We start from the raw sequence: 18,327 nt of genomic DNA, 5'->3' as shown, positions 1-18,327 counted from the left end.
ATCAGGTGTTTATTACTGTGTAACAAACAACCCCAAAACACAATGGTTTAAAATGACAAGAATTTTATTATTTTTCATGATTCTGTGTGTTGACTGTGGGGCTCCACTGGGATGGCTTGTCTTTCTGTTCTAGGTAGTATCAGCAGGGCTGGCTGCAATCTGGACAAGATCCAAGGTGGCTGGAAAACTGGGGCCTTTCTCTCCTCCTGGTCTTTCTAGGGTTTCTCTCTCTGGCTGGCCTTTCCAGGAGGAGAACCTGACTTCCTTGATCGCTTAACTTGTCAAAGTATAACACTTATTGACACTTTCACTTTCAATAACATAAGAATCTTCTATTTCTAATCTCTCCTGGACTTATATGCTATTGTAGAAGTGCTTTTAGTCTATACTGATTTTTAACCTAGCAAGGTGTTGTTATTGTTTTATGTAGTTTAGATTTGTTTATATTTACTCAAGCATTTACCACTTTTTTTTTCTCTTAATTTCTCCTTGCATCTCAGACTTTCCATTGGGGATTATGTGACTTCTGCTTGAAGTATGTTCTTCAGAATTTCCTTCAATAAAATGGCAAACTCTCAATTCTTGAAAGATACTTTTTGCCCGCTATACAATTTTAGGTTTGTTTTTTTTTCTCTCAGCCCATTAAAGATATTACTTTACCACTTTTCTGACTTCCACTTCTACAGTTAAATCTAATTTCCATTCTTTTGAAAGTAATATATTTTTTTTCTCTCCATCTTCTTTTAAGATCTTCTCTTTCACTTTGCTGTTCTGCAGTCGCATTATATGTCTAAGTATGAGTTTTAAAAATTATTTATCCTGGTCTTCCCTGGTGGCGCAGTGGTTGAGAGTCCGTCTGCCGATGCAGGGGACACGGGTTCGTGCCCCGGTCCGGGAAGATCCCACACGCTGCGGAGCGGCTAGACCCGTGAGCCATCCGCTGAGCCTATGCGTCCGGAGCCTGTGCTCCGCAACGGGAGAGGCCACAGCAGTGAGAGGCCCGCATTCTGCAAAAAAAAATTATTTATCCTGCTTAGGAGTCTTAAAAGCTCACACCAAGATATAGCCAAGAATTGAAATTGGAGAGATAGTTGGGGATCAGATTGTGAAAGGTTTTAAAAGTGATACTAAGGAGTTGAGATTTTATTCTGTAGAGCAGTGATATTCAAACCTCGTAGCTGTGCACACTGTATAAGAATTTTGGAAAATATGTGTTCCCTTGCACATGCTTAACATGTATGATTTTCATCATAGATCATATAAGTTCATTTCTTCCTAATAAGAAAGAGAATATACTAAATATTTTATAAACTAAAATAAGGTGAGGATTGACTAAAATTGGAATGTTTTATGGCATATCTTGAATATATCATATTTGATATATATTTGGGTATGATTCTATACTATTTGAAATACATTTGTGTGCTTCTTGAATAAAGCATGCCAATTTAAAAATAAATCACATATAATTTTTACCCATCAGTTTTATTAAATGTCTTAAAATGTTTATACTTTAAAACATCGTTTCATTTAAAAGAATAAGAATGACTTACCTATACTGCTTCAAATGTTTTGAATTTAGGCCATCCCAATATGAGATCAACACTGTTCCTAACTTGAAGCTTCACCCTTAACAGAAATATGTGTAGGACACAAAAAGGCAGGAATGCTTTCATTAATCATTAAAGAGGGTTCCCTGAAACCAATTGTCATTCCAGGTGGTGTAATCAGTCACACAAGAGGTCTAAACAAATTCTCCGATGTCACAATGGTTTCAGAGGATCAATCAATCTCTCTGTCTCACACACACACACACACACACACACACACACAAATGCAAACAGACCTGGATGTACCACATTTACTTTTGGAAAGGGATTCAGGCAGAGGTAAGAGGTTTTGCCCACAAATAGTTATCTGCTTCAAACAGACAGGAAGTAAGGACCTTTTACTTGGGGCAAGAATGATTGGCTATAGAGAAGCAAGTCATAATTCTACTATACTTCATTTGGAGGTAGGTTCAAATGACCTAATGGCCAGATCTTTCTCTCTTCTTGTAACAGTAAACAGGTAACTAGCACGAGTTAGAAGAGAGGCATTTTTCATAACATATAAGTATGACATGTTCAGTTACTGCAATATTTTGAAATTTACCTTTTTGAAATTTTACTTGAGAATGGTAAATTAGAGTTATTTTAGTTATTTCTACAATTTTCTGCAAAAAGAGAGAAATATGAGAAATGTGTCATGGTAACTTTAGACGTATAGAGAAGAATTGGATCAAGAGTATCCTAGAACAAGGTCTAATACATATTTTATGATTAAGTGTTAATTGTCATCAGTTATGCTTGATTATACTAATCATTAACCACTGGACCACCAGGGAATTCCCTATTTAGACATTTATCATAATCAAGAAGGCACACATTATGTAGACAAAGTGTCCTAAAGCTAGTTCTGATTTTTTGAGTTATCCAACATAAGCTATTTTTTCTCTTAAATTTCCCTAATTTTCATGCGATAGATAACTCAAACATTATAGTGAACAGCTATAGTTTTTGATTGCTCAGAGCCATTCTTTATTTGGAGAACTGTCCCTTTGCACTTTATTAGAGCTTGGTGGGGGGCTGTCATCTGCCACCCACTCTCCCCTATCATGGTGACAAGTAAGTAAACAAGCCCTGGCTAATCAGAGTGATCCAACTTTCCAGGTAAAGTGATTGGTTCAGGGGTAGACACACAACCAAGATGAACCTTTCCTGGGACTTTTCAGCCAGAGCTGGAGGGGAAACATGCATTTCTAGACCTATGGGGCTGGAAGGGTGTGCATCTGGAGTGCTATCTTCTCATCTGTAGAAGTAGATGAGTTCAACAAACCAATAAAACAAGATCTGGGAAATGGAGGAAGGGGGCCTGATTATATAGCTTGGCCCCTACATTTCATTCCTGTCTGACATCATGTCCTCACACTCCCACACATGTGGGTGTGTTTTAAAGATAATTCGAGTTGAGTTTATAGCACTTACAACTGGAGGAGTCCTGGTAAGTACAGACATCTTTCTAATTTATTCATATATGCAAACATTCACCATGAAAGTGAATATATTACAATGAAGTATATTAAAAATGTGGTCCAGGTGTCACTTGTACCCAGGCAGTATAACAAGCAGTTGAGAGCCTAGGCTCTGGAGTCACACTGTCTGCCTGCCTGCAGACTAAACATCACCTGGGGCTGAGAAGTGCTGCCCCTCCACAGGGGCACGGGCTTTCTAGGGAGGGCTTCACACATCAGGGACGAGGGCTGATTGCCATTTATCATCGCAAGACACTATCATCTTTCTTAGAATTGTGTTATGAGAAATGTCAACCATTCTTTGTTTCGTTATCTGTACAATTCTAGGAAGAGAAAGGTGGAACAGGAGAACCAAGAGAAACAGGAGCCAGCGTTTTTTCTATGGATGGGTAGAAGGTTCCTACAGGTTGTGCCTGTGAGGAAAGCATACAACCTAAGCTGCTATTGTGAAGCCACCATTTCATTCATTTTCATCATCTACTTGGGCCCTGCAAAGCTTTTTTTTTTTTTTTTTTGCCACCCTGGTTCTGTGGCCCCCTATCACAGAAAATCCTCTCCAACACTACTGGAATATTTTCACCTGTCTGTTATGCTGCCTGAAACGTGAAGATTCATTTGGGTTAAGAAGCCTGCCAAAGGACTTCCCTGGTGGCACAATGGTTAAGAATCCGCCTGCCAATGCAGGGGACATGGGTTCAAGCCCTGGTCCCGGAAGATCCCACATGCCGCGGGGCAACTAAGCCAGTGAGCCACAACTACTGAGCCTGCGCTCTAGAGCCCACGAGCCACAACTACTGAAGCCCGCGCATGTAGAGCCCGTGCTCCGCAGCAAGAGAAGCCACCGCAATGAGAAGCCCGCGCACCACGACGAAGAGTAGACCCTGCTGCCGCAACTAGAGAAAGCCCGCACACAGCAACAAAGACCCAACGCAGCCAAATAAATAAATAAATAAGTAAATTTATAAAATAAAAAAAGAAGCCTGCCCCCCCCCCCAAAAAAAAAGAAGAAAGAAACATGCCATACTAAAGAGACAAATCCCGCTGGGAAGTTTAGTGTGAGAGCACAGTCTTCAGTGTTAGGCTGCCTGGATTCAGAACCCAACTCCATCACTGACTGTAGCGTAGTGACTCTGGACAAGTCACCTAACCTCTCTCTGTCTCAGTTTCCTCATTTGTGGAAAGCAAATAATATAGCACCTCCCTCCCGGGATTGTTGAGGATCTAAAGAGTTAATTCATGCCTAGAATAGTGCCAGACACACAGGAAGCACTACTTAAGTGTCAACTCTTATTGTGCTTAGGTGTTCATATGTCATTTAAATCGGATTTCCTTCTCACTAATCTGAGGACTGCTTCACTGAGGGAGTGGAAGTTTGAAGGGAGGACAAGATGGGGGATCTGGGACTAGAGGAATTGGAGATAGGGGATGGGGTGGGAGAGGAATCCGGAAAGAGATGGATAGGAATGGAGAGGATAAAAATAGTTAAGGGCTTTGGAGAGTGAAGTGAACCTGAATGGGATGCCACACGTGAAGTCTCTGGGCCCAGAGTAAGGGACATTACAAAATGGAAGAGAGGAAAAGGAAAGGAAGTGAGAGGGTTTTAAAGTAAATAGCACACATTTCAAAGCTTTGTCTAGTGTTGACTTGCATCCAGAAAAGGGGGCAGAAATTCTTTTCCTCCCTCTTACTCTTGGACTAGTATCACAATTTAACTGCATTATAAACGAAATAGAGTGCTGTGGACAAACCTGAGATCCCAACCATCATTTATACTCTTTCAACAGGAAATATTTTCTGAGTTCCAAATAAAAGGCTTCAATGATCTTTTGGAACAGGATCCATTTGTAAGTTGGGGCCTGCCTGTTTGCTGGGGTCGGTGGGGGAGTTTTAGGCTGGGCAGGTCAGATAGACAGCCAGTGTTTCACAATAGAAGAAACTGGTGCTTGCAGTTGTTGAGTTGTCTGGGCTAGTGACACAGCTAGTTCTAGAGCCCAATCCCCAGGTCTCCATCTCTCCAGCAGAGGCTGAATGACCACCTGCCAGTCTTCACAGAGGAATCCAAATATCCGGTTGGAGGAAGTGGAAGAGGGGAGGAAAATGAGGAAATCCCCAAGTCTTCCAAACGCAAGATTCAATTATGCTACACTGCCTGACTTTAGACTAGACCGTGGTAAGCATCAATCACTTCTTTTCTTTTTCCTTTTGGGTACTGCAACAATCTGGATCATAATAATTCCTCATTGATAAAGATCAACTTGTACAATCTGCCATGAACTTCCAGGAATGTTTAGCACCTGTGAGACCCAGCTGTAAACATCTTTGCCTTAGGAGAGTGATAGGGAAGTTTTTATTTATTCTTTACTTGCAAGAAATGTCCCAAGGTCAATGATGTCATTGTTCTCTCTACCTGACTGCTGTGGAGCTAACCAAGGGAGGTGAAATGACCAGCCAACTCATAGCAAATTTTCTTGTGTGACGGGGAGCTAGAGCAATGATCAAGCATCAATGAGACTTATAATCTGATCAATACTAACACCAGCACAATGAAAAAATAACAGCACCAATAAGCAATAGTGAGAGGGCAAATCTTTAAGAATACCTCTGTGTTGATTTACTCATGCAACAAGAGATAGGTGAATTGCTAAGAAAATAATAACCACTACTAATAATTGAGCATTTACTATGTGCCAGATGCTGTCTTAGTCCCCTAAGCTATATCATCTCTGAACCTCACATGGAGATTTTATTATCCCTGTTTTTCTGATGAAGAGCTGAAGCGGAGGGAATTTCAACTACTTGTCTGAGGTCCCCTAGTTGGTCAGGAGCAGAGCTGAGACTTGCCCTCAGGTGGGTCTGAGGTTGCTGTCCTATGTGAGGTAGCAGCAGCTAGGGACTTTGGGTTTGGTGTTCTGAGAGATACACTAGTGTCAGACATGACCAAACTATAAAGAAGTTGTAGTGCTGTGGATAACTTGGTGGTGGTGAGAGAGTTCTGAGAACAACAAAATCGAATTATAGGAGTAAGGGAGATATTTTAGTAATACAAACAATACAACAAATAGAGGAGAAAAATTTCTTCTACCTGACTATATCACAAACCATTGTTGACCAAAAATCATGCCTTTAATAAATATTTTAGATTAAACCCATTGTTTAGGAAGCCACAATAATGTTTTCTATCTAGGAGGCAGTAAGTAGAGTGGTCAGGACCATGTGCCTGAAGCAAGACTGCCTTGAATCAAATCCTGGTGCTGCCACTTCCCATCTGTGTAACCCTGAACTAGCTGCCACAAGGGTTAAAGGATTAAATACGCGTGAAGCGCTTAGAAAGCACCTGATCCATGGAAGACACGTGGTCAACATTACTCAATTCTGGGTGCCGAGTAGTTATGAATGGTGTGATTAGACTGAAGGTATGGTCCCCACTTTGAAGGAACTTAGAAGCTAGTTGGGAAGAGAAAGCACCTGCTAATAATGTGTCTTAGGAACTGATACAACATAAAAACACCTCATGTCATCAAGGTATACACCGTTGTATCACTAATAAAAACTCAGTAAAGAATTAAGGAAGGAAAAGAGAAAGTAAGCTATGACGTAGATTTTGAAGGAGCTGCTGGCTTACCACTACAAACATTTTCATTCAAGGATTCTGGAAAAGTGACTTGTCCATTATCAATATTGTTAATCTTGATACGTTAAATATTTAATGATAACCTTCTCTGTGCAAGACACTGGGATAGTGGTAACAAAGGACTACAAATCTGAAGGAGCTCTTATCCTCAGGGAGCTTAAGGTCTGTAATAAGTTACGTATTAACAAAATGCAAAGTAGAAAGTGCCATGGAGAAAGCATCACAATGGTTTCCAGAAGTTCTATTAAGCACGTTACAAAATGGGTTAATCTGGTGCACAAAGGAGCCCAGATGCCAAGTGCAATAATGAACATGAGAGAGATCTTGTTCTTTTTGGAGGGGTCTCCTGGGTTACAGTAGGTATTGGGACTCGTCCTCCCTAGGACATCCTTTGCAGGATGAGAAATTTAATCAGGATACAGAGGCTGAGGAGAACTTACTAAGTGGGCAAGAGATGCATCAGGATGAGAATTTATTAAATTACCTAGCAAGACAACAGGACCGATCATCTATACAGCCCTAATTCTTCTCTCTCCACACCCCACCTCCCACCTCACCATGCCTGGTAGATAGAGTCATCTTGGGAATAAATATTAGCTAAGAGATTGCTTGGTGTCAGTCAGATAGATTGACCCTTTCCACTCTAAGAACCTTTCTGTTTTAACTAGATAAAAGTTTTGAGTCTAGACAATTACCTTTTAGATTCCTCTTTTTACATTTTTTCCTACTATTACACATTCTTTTTTCATCTGAACAGGGATTTTTAGCATGTTACAATTGTCAAGTTGATAGCTCATTTTACATTGGCTATACTCTTCGTTTCTTCCTGATGACATTCAGGGAGGATTCTTCGTTTCTTATAAATCTCTCTACAGGATGGGTTATGTTGGAAGGCTTCCTGTAGAAAGCAAATACCACTATTCTAATAGTTGAATTATTTCTTTACCTGAAAATTTCATCTTCTTCCTGACTTTTTGTCTCCATCTCTTGTCCTAGATCTTGAATACTATTTTTAGATTTGACTTCTGTTTGCTGATTATATAACAAATTTTATTTGGTTAATTGAATAGGATTTATATTTCATTTGAAACCTAACTCATTTGTAGCTAAGCACTACTTTGGCTGCCTCTAGTGGGTTATATGAAGCCTGAGAAAATCACACTGGTGCCCTGCCTAATGGAAAGACATGTGTACAGGTAACATCAAATTGAAATAAATATCAAAGGAAAAGAAAGTCAGGAAAGAACTTGTGTTTGTAAGGATAGGGTGGAGCTTTGTCCTTCAGTTAGAGGGATAAAGGTTGAAAGGTGATTAATTTTTCAGTCACCTCCCTAAAATGTGGTTGTGGCAGGACAGTAAGCTTTTATAATGTGAGTTGTTTTTTTTAGTAAATTTATTTATTTGTTTGTTTATTTATTTATTATTTTTGGCTGCGTTGGGTCTTCACTGCTGCGCGCGGGATTTCTCTAGTTGTGGCGGTGGTGGGGGGGCAATTCTTCGTTGCGGTGCGCGGGCTTCTCACTGCAGTGGCTTCTCTTGCTGCGGAGCACGGGCTCTAGGCGTGTGGGCTTCAGTAGTTGTGGCACGTGGGCTCTAGAGCGCAGGCTCAGTAGTTATGGCACACGGACTTAGTTGCTCCGCGGCATGTGGGATTTTCCCGGACCAGGACTCAAGCCCATGTCCCCTGCATTGGCAGGCGCATTCTTAACCACTGCGCCTCCAGGGAAGCCCTATAATGTGAGTTTAGAGCCCAAGATGGGTTTATCATATGAACACCTCTAGAAAGAATAGGTGTGTCGATTAAATGCTGCCCAGGTAAGTTTGTCTGAATTCCCTTTCTAGGCAAGATGGGCCCTGATCAGTGTCCAAAAGCCTGACCTGGACATTGGCAGGCAAAACTAGACCAGGGGTTGGTGAAGCAGAGAATTGGAAGGCATCTAGAACAAGGTAAACACAGCATTGACCTGATGTTTCTGGGCAGCAATTTGAAAACAAGGGAAGGAAAATGGAGACACTATGATTGTTCAGGTCTTACAACTTCTGGCTAGAACCAAACATTTAAATTAATGTTGGTGGTTTAGAAAAGTGCTTAGAAATTAACATTATAATACATAACAAATAACGTTACTTATAAAACCTGAGAGAAACACTTTTCAAAGTTTTTTTTTAACTTTTATAATATTATTTAATCTTTAGAATAAAGATATGAGGAAGACAGCATGCATATTATCATCCTACTTTTAAAGTAAAAGAAACTGGATACAGAAAGGAAAGTTAAGTTGTTTATTGTGGTTTACTGGAAAATGGTGACTAATGCCTAGTTCACCATGCTCCCAACATGATATTATTTATTCCAGGATAAATATTGAGAAATAATAATAAATAAAAGATCAGTTGTTAATAAGAAGACTTGAAAATAGTCTACACATCATACTTCTTATTTTACCCAGGAAATGGTTGGGGACAAGAAATAGAAAACTACTCACACTAGCTTCAGAAACAGACATGGCAGACAAACATCATGACATAAAAGGAAGCAAGGCCAGTGGGCACACATCATACTTCTTATTTTACCCAGGAAATGGTTGGGGACAAGAAATAGAAAACTATTCACACTAGCTTCAGAAACAGACATGGCAGACAAACATCATGACATAAAAGGAAGCAAGGCCAGTGGACCTGGAACTGGGAAGTCAGGAATCATCTCTCATGTGGCTTCTGTCCCTGCTCTCATCATTCTTGTAGTCCTCTACAGAGACTGGCTTGCTTTTCCTGCTTCCTTGTGTCTTTTCTGCTATGCACTGAGTGCTGCATAACCTTGCAGTTTGGCTCCCAAGACCAACTGACTGCTTCTCAGTGACCTTATTCCAAATTCTGGGAGAAGTGGAATGGTTTAGCTTGCCCTGGTGGTCAAGGGAGGAACAGGTACCGGTTCATAGTCACTTAAGGCCACTATCCTAGCACAGGCTCTGGGTGATGGCAGAAGTGTGGGTAAAGAGGTAGACACACAACAAATATGAAAAAAGTCTTATATGCTCATATGCTATCAGTATTGTCCTATCATTAAAAACCAGAAACCAAAAAATAAATTAAATTTTTTAAAATTTTAATAAGTTAAATTACATAGAAAAAACCCCAGAGAGGACAAATACCTAGTCATTGATTATAATAAAATGTCAGATTCAAGAGGATTGTTTATTATAGTACAGGGTCCAATTTGGGGCATTTCAACCCAAAAATACTAAGGCTTTAGGTTTGATTGGAAATTAAGACCTTTTAAATGATAAATGGAGGCACTAACTCAGTAGGTTAAAATAATTTTTAAGAAATAGATATAAAATTTAAAAGACATGAAAAGGTACACAATGGAAATTTAGTCTCCCATTCACCAGTACCCTCAGCCACCAGTACCCCTTTTCAGAGGTAATCACCATTGTTATTTCTGAGGTATCTTACCAGAAATGTATTCTCTGTATATAAGCACACGGTTCCACATCTTGCTTTTTTCAGTATACTTTAGAAATTATTTCATATGAATATAACTTGAGTGACCTTATTTTTTTTAATGGCTGTATTCTATTGTAGGGGTGTAACATAATTTTTTGACCAGTTTCCAATTGATGACATTTAGTATATTTCCAGACTTCTGTTATTACTGTCCTTGTATATAGCTCTTTTTTTTTTAAATTTTTTAAAAATTTATTTATTTTTGGCTGTGTTGGGTCTCCGTTACTGTGCGACGGCTTTCTCTAGTTGCGGTGCATGGGGGCCACTCTTCTTCGCGGTGCGCGGGCCTCTCACTGTCGCGGCCTCTTTTGTTGTGGAGCACAGGCTCCAAGTGTGCAGGCTCAGTAGTTGTGGCTCACGGGCCTAGTTGCTCCGCGGCATGTGGGATCTTCCCAGACTAGGGCTTGAACCCGTGTCCCCTGCACTGGCAGGCAGATTCTCAACCACTGCACCACCAGGGAAGCCCTATAGTTCTTTTTGTATACAAGTGAGTTTATCTGCAGGATAAAATTTCTAGAAATGGAATTTCTGGATTAAAGGGAATTATATTTCTGATTTTGAAAGAAATTGCCAAACTGCCCTCTGCAGAAATTTTACCAATTTCCTTCTAATCAGCAATTCATAACAACATCGGTTTGCTCACACTTATAGGTGAGTGTAGAGTTATGACATGCTTAAGTCTCGAGTCTTTTACTTGCTGGGGAATTTCCTCAATTTTATCTTCCAACCTACTGTTGACATCTTTATATTGGCTATTACATTTTTAATTCATAAGAGCTTTTTTTCTGTTCTTTGATTGTAACTTTCTCGTATTAGTCTTAATAAATGCAATATTGTGTCTTGCTGTAAGGTACTGATTGAACTTTTTAAAAATTTCCCCTTGCTTTGTGCTTTTTTTTTTTTTTTGGTTTCGTTTTTTGTTTGTTGTTTGTTTTTAGAGGTAGGGGCAGCTCTGAGTTAGAGACTTTTCTAAGATGTTTGGCCATTCTTGACTGACTGTTCATATGTAAAGGTCAGATACCTTTCCTCAATATTTTTGATTTAATATTCTATAGAACAAAAGTCCATTCTCCCTTTGGGGTGGGGGAGGGATGGTAGCTTGAGGGGGAACAGGGGCTGTGTGTCCAATTGTTCCTTCTAGTACTTTTGTCCAATTCTATTTTTAGAGGCACTTTCATTCCCACTTTTCTCAGTACCCAGTGTCTCCAATTCCTAAACTTTCCAGAGTTCTGCTGTGCAAATCAGCTGGCTTCTTTTGGCCCTTCTCCTCTGCAGGCAGTTAATTTCATTTTTCTCCACTTAATTAAATCTATTTGTCCTTTATTTTTTTCATCTTCCCAAAATTTTTATTCATTATCCCCTCCTCTTCCATTCTTTTCATCCTTTATTATAATTTTAGGTGAATTTTGGGAGGTAGCAGATATAAACATGTATATTCAGTTCACCAAGTTTAGAAGGTAGTCAATAAATTTGTTTTTAATCTATCAGAAACCCTGCTTTTCTTGTGGTTATATTGCAAAATTAATAATGTTGTTAAGAAAGAAAAGTACTGAAACGTAAGTACATCTTTGTAAATATTTATGTTTAGATATAACTCAGCCCCCAAACCCATTAGTTTTAAAGTGGTTTTATTTTAGTTTCAGTGTGTGTGCTGCTATTGTTTATGTTATAGTAGATATCAGTAAATTTAAAACAATTTTTTGGAAAAGTGACTAACATATTAGGCTGTTTTTAATAAAGTCATGTTTTCTAACTGTAGTTACAGTTTAAAAGTCAATCTGTAATTAATTTTGCCACCATTTATTTATACTTTCTCATGTCAAATACTCTTAAATAACAACCACTATGTTATAGATATAGTGGTTTTTAAAGACAAGTATAATTGCCAGTTCAACAATGAGTTTCAAATCTGTGTATGCTGGGTTAAGCCATAATGAAGAAAGTCTAAGTGAAGTCTATTAAATACAGTAAGAATTACATAAAATTTATTGGTTGATCTAACAGAGGTATTAAATGCTTATGTTACTAATTTTCAGAAGGAGTAAGAATATTTCTTTCTGGAATGTGAAACCACAGATAGAATTGCATCTCTCCGGGGAAAGGGTCTCAGTGGTTATACAGTAAGCTTTTCCCATCTGTAATGTGATAACCAACTTTATTACTACACTACTATGGTAGAAAATTATCTCCTATAATATATTTTTTAATACATTTGGCTGGACAAAATGGGGAATTGGATCTAATGCCTTTTTTTCCCATTTAACTTTCCCCATTATTCTAAAAACATTTAGATTTTTGAAAGCAGTTTTACTCTGGAACTCTTGAATAAGCTTCTATAACCAAACTGGATTCTAGAAAATACTATTTTAAAATTAAACATGTATTGGGTATCTCATGTCAAATTGTTCATTGTTAGCATAAAGTATATTATATTCAATAAATATTTTCCAAGCTTCATTTATGTACATGACGTTGTGCTGTTAATTGACAAGAATATATAAGAAGCACAGTTTTTTGGGGAGGCAATACAGCATGGAGATTGTGAGTCAGACTGCCTGGATTTGACTCCCAGCTTTGTCATTGCTTAGCAGCATGACCTTGGGCAAATCACTGAGCTTCTCTAAGCCTCATTTTCAAAAGTATGGTAAAAATACCTGCCTTTCAGGGTTGTCCTGAGAACAAAATGAGGTAACATAGACATTTAATGTGTTGTCTGTATTGTAAATGCTCAATAAACATGAATCCAGAGATAGAGAGAGAGAGATTGAAAGAGAGATTGAGAGAGAATCAATTGTATGGTGCTCTCCAGGAGCTTACAGTCTATTTGGGGATACAAGAAACACACACTTGGTAAAACTGTATGTCATCACATAGTAAATTTCCAAAGTGAGAGAGTGATACCATGATAACCTCAGCAGGGGTTGGAGAGGGGAGATGTCAGTGTGAAATGTCAGACAAGAGGGACATGGAAAAGTTGCGCTGGAATGAAACGAATGGAAGTATATTTGGTGCTTAAGAGGAGAAATAAGTGTTTGCTTATTGAATGACTAAATCAAAGAATGGCCTGGCTAGTGTGTGGAGTGGTGATAAGGTGAATTAGCACGGTGGACTGAGCTTATAGAAGTCCTTGGATGCCGCCTTAGTAAACCATAAGGAACTGGGGAGTTTTCAACTGGGAGGTGAGTAAGGGTAGAGAAGACCTGTGACATAATGAAAATAGTGGTGTAGGAGAAGGTGTGTAAAACTGCAAAAAATTTATAAGGCTAAGGAGTAAATGGAAGGACGGAGAAGAGTTAACATTAAAGGAAGGAAAAGAGTTAACATTGATTCTAAAGCCTGTTAAAGAGAAGAAATGATGTGAACGGTGACTGAATAAGAAAAGTTTTCAGGTTAAAAAGAAAGTTCTTTTATTGCTGTCCTTGCTTTTATAAAAGCTATACATGCTTCTGGTAAAAAAAAAAAAACACAAGACCAAACAATAGAAATATATAAAGTATATAGAGTAGAAAAATGAAAGTCCCCTCCTCCTCCCCCAATTCCGTTCTCCTGGGGTAACCATTGTGATAGTTTGTTTGCATAGCTCTCCAGGCTGATTTCTATGTATGCACCAACTTAAAAGGAAATGGGAGACTGGTATACACAGTTCTCTTCAACTTGTTTGGGTTCTTTTCCATGTTGGTTCATATACAGCTATGTTTTCATGTATGCAAGGAAACATTATAATTGTATTTACCCACTGCTGTACTGATGGATATTAAGTATTCCGATTTTTGCTGTTATAAACAATACTTAAAGAGCAGTCCTGTATAGTTCTTTGAATGTCACCACAGTATTTTTGTAGGACGATATCTATCTGTGAAATTGCTGGGTCAAAGGGTACGTACCTTAAAAATTTTCCTTGCTTTTGGCAAATTGTCCACTAAAGAGATATGCTCATTTATACTCCTGCCATCAGTGTTTGACAGAGTCTGTTGTCCACATTCTGGCTAAACCTGAATATTATAAACCTTGTTAACTGGCCAGTCTATTAGGCAAAACATACCTTGTTTTAACGTGTCTTTCTCTGATTATCAGTAAGGGTAGACGTATTCTCATAAGTTTTATTTTTTTCCTGTGGTGATTTCAGTTTTGACCTTGTAGAGGTTGAACTGATGATAAGTGTCCTCATCTAGAGGCCATAGAGGAAATTAGACATGTGGTACTGAAGTCTGGGTAAGTTTCACCAGTGGAGCAGTGATAGTTGAAACAGTAAAGTCATAAAAATTCCCTGTATAATCGTAAAAAGAAGGGAATACAAGGCCCTTAGGAAACAGCGTTAGCAAAGAGGAAAAGAGAAAGCGCTAGAAACTGAGCAGTAAGCTCAGGTAGAAAGAAAGCTCAGTAGTTGTTGAGATAGAAGTAGAATCAAGATTGTGCTCTGACATGCTAACTGGTTAAAGGATTTTGGGTAAGTCTTGAATCTCTGAGCTGTAGTTTCCTCATCTCTAAAATAAAAACGTTGGATAAGATGTCCCTTTCACTGTAAAATTCATTGTTTCTATAATTTTAACCCAAGAGATGAGACGATTTCATGGGGGTAGTCAACAATTTTAGAAAGCATGTAGGATTTGGCAGTGAGGTGGTCATTTAAAATAATTAGGATGTTACAGTCTATGGATGGCTTATTGCTGCTTTTTTTGAAATTATAACTTTTTTAAAAAAAAGCTTTTTATTTGGAAATAATTTCAGATTTATAGAAAAGTTACAAGGAATACCCAAACACCGTTTACCCAGAGTCACCTATTGTTAACATTTTAGCTCTTTTGTTTTATAACTTTTGTTTTCTCTCTCTCTCTCTCTCTCTCTCTCTATATATATGTGTGTGTGTGTGTGTGTGTGTGTGTATATTCCCCCCCCAACCTTACATACATCCTAGTCCTTTACTCCTAAATACTGCAGTATTTAGGGACATAATCACAGTACAGTTTTGAATTTCAGTGATTTTAACGTTGATACAATACTTTAATCAATCTACCATCTGTTTTCCAATCAACCTAATAATGTGCTTTATAGAATTTTTCCCCTCCAGTAAAGGATCCGATCTAGTATCTCATGTTGCATTTAGTTGTCATGGCTCTTTAGCTGGGATATTTTCACAACTTTTGTCTTTTGTGGCATTGACATCTTGAAGAATACAGCCCCCACCCCCCTTAAAAAAACGACAACAGCAAGTTCCTCATTTGGGATTTATCTGATAGTTCCTCATTAGATTCCTCATTAGATTTCCTCATTTCCTCATTAGATGCTGTGTCCTCTGGGGATTGCATCTTGAGGCAAACAATGTCCATCTGTCCCTCATTCGTGATGTTAATTTTGATTACCTGGTCAAGGTTTTGTTCAACTTCTCCAGTGTATAATTACTGTTTTTCCTTCCTTGCAAGTGATAGGATGTCTATAGGAAGAATTCTAAGATGATGCAAATATCCTGTTCCTCATCAAAATTTCTCCCTACAGTTGGCATCCATTGATGGTTCTTGTCTTACCCAAACTTTGCTACTATGATTGCAAAGTGATGATTGCTCAACTCCAGTACTCCCTCCACATTTACCTGTTGGCATTCAACATTCTAGCATAAGCGAGAGTACTTCCTTCTTCTCTATTTATTTAATCTATTTATTACTGGTATGGATTTATGAACTCCTGTTGCTGTTTTTTAATTCTAACCTTAATTTGAATGCAGGGTATATGAGTATAAGGAAACTACTGTGATGACCATCACTGACAAAGATTCTCACCTTCCATTAAGTGTCTAGAACAATGCCTAGAATTTTTATAAAGGAAGTAGAATGCGATAATAATTTACTTATCTGGTAAACTCAATTTTCAAAATATAGAGGAAAATACGAAAGTAGGCAAATGGATTCTATACTAAGTAAATGCCCCAAAGTATCAGAGTTGCTTTAGCATTTTCTGAGGTTCTTTACTCCTACTTTATACATGTATTTTTAAAATATTGGTTATTTGGCTAGCATGTTAAGACAGTTCAAAGGGAGGTGTGAGTGTGCACACAATCAGTGCTGTAGCAGTGGTGCAAGAAGGGACAGCAGGGGGATCAGTCATTAGTACCGTCCAGATCAATTAGACTCAAAGGAGTGCAGGAACATAGTAGGCCATGATTATTTATTGTAGAGTGAAGGGTACTAAGTACTTCTAAGCTTCTGGGGACATCTTGGTATTACAGCTTTTGTATTTAAGACACCTCTGGGTCATTAGGTATAGGTTAAGCTACACCATGTTTTTGTTTTTGTTTTTGTTTTGCTATACGCGGGCCTCTCACTGTTGTGGCCTCTCCCATTGCAGAGCACAGGCTCCGGAGGCGCAGGCCCATAGGCCATGGCTCATGGACCCAGCTGCTCCGCGGCATGTGGGATCTTCCCGGACTGGGGCACGAAACCATGTCCCCTGCATCGGCAGGTGGACTCTCAACCACTGCACCACCAGGAAAGTCCCTACACCACGTTTTATTAGTTTAAGGCAGAGAAACAAGTGATATTTCAGAAAAAACATCAATACAAGTGGTTTAAATGAAGCTATTACTAGCGCTTGCAGATTAAAACCTCAGTTATCTAGAATATCTAATCATGTTCAATCCCTCACTGCCCCCTTTCCTTACACTGCCATATAAATGAGGCATTACTGAAATTGTCCTTAAAGTTAATATTGAAAATTATTAGTTCATGCAAACATTTATTTATACACTAACTGGTCTCCCCAAGAGTTGTTCCAGAGAAACATTAATCTTAAGTAAATACATCCCTGCTGATCCACACCCTGCATAGAGTTGCCCTTGTGAGAGATAGCTCAGTCGTAAAATAAGGCCTTACGCCTTTTGAAATTTGTTGCTCATATTTGAACGGACTGGTGATTATCTTTGTTCTTCGTATCTTAGTATCTGTGGCATGTCTCTCTCGATTTGGGAATTGTGGCAGGCTCTCCTAGTAACTTGGTGTCAGTTTTCTGGAGAATGTCTGTCTATCCCTTCAAAGACCCCTGTGCATTTGAATTTTGGATATGCTACTTTGCCTATATTTTCAATCAGATTATCACAAACATAACAGATTGTTTCAAAATGTCCAGCCAATATATATATTTGAAAAAAAGGTTACAGCCCAGAGAAATAATAGATATATGTTATTACTGAAATTCTGTTGGTTGCAATAGAATTAGGTGTTACTGAAATAATCTTTCTTGTGACACCAGTTCGATTTTGTTTTGACAGCTGTAATGAGATGAGTTGTTTGTTGATTTGTTTTTTTTTTTGCAGTGGTGGTCTCTTGTCTTTGAAACTGCTTGTTCTACATCTAAATGAGTTCCTTGGCTTATCCCTTGGAAATATATTGATGGACAGTAATAAAACTGTTACATAATGGTGATTCTTCTGAAACTACTTTTAAGCATATTGAATTCTTATTGATTTCTATTTTATATAATGGCATTTCTATTTTATACATTCGTACTTTTTGTTATACTAAGACTTTGCATATTTCTTGTCTTTGGCAAAAGCAAATGGAAAACATAAAGCAACTCAGAGAATTTAACAGTGATAAAAGATGCTCTGGTGAAGAAAATTCGCTGCTCGTACTCTTTGGGTGTAAGAAGTCATTGTTTTCATTTACATATCAGTGAATTGGAAGGGACACTGACTTTCTAAAATAATTTCTAACCTATGGCAAAAACAAAAAAGACATTGAGAATGAACTTTTTTCTGTATTTTTATACACAAATTCTTAACCTTAACCAGGTTCAGAAATTTGAACTTAACATAACTCTAAAAGTTAATAAAAATACTATTTTACAAGTTATTAACATAAGAAATTCAGTATGTATAAGAATTTAGTATCTCCATGGCCTAGCTTCATGAGTCACATGGCTTTTTCTCTTCAGAGTCCAAATGAAAACTTCACTGCTCTTACAGTAAACTGTGAAAATTATTGGCAGATGTGGGAACACAGGCTCATTTATTTTTATGAAACCCTAATTCAAGTTTAAAGTAGTTGCAAGACATTTATACAAAATAGAATTCCCTGTTGTTCCTCAGTTTTCCCATTTTTTAAAAAGCAGTGATAATGGGATATAT

This window comes from Globicephala melas, chromosome 1, assembly GCF_963455315.2.
Source record: "Globicephala melas chromosome 1, mGloMel1.2, whole genome shotgun sequence".
Taxonomy (NCBI): Eukaryota; Metazoa; Chordata; class Mammalia; order Artiodactyla; family Delphinidae; genus Globicephala; species Globicephala melas.
Note: the sequence above shows the minus strand (reverse complement) of the source record.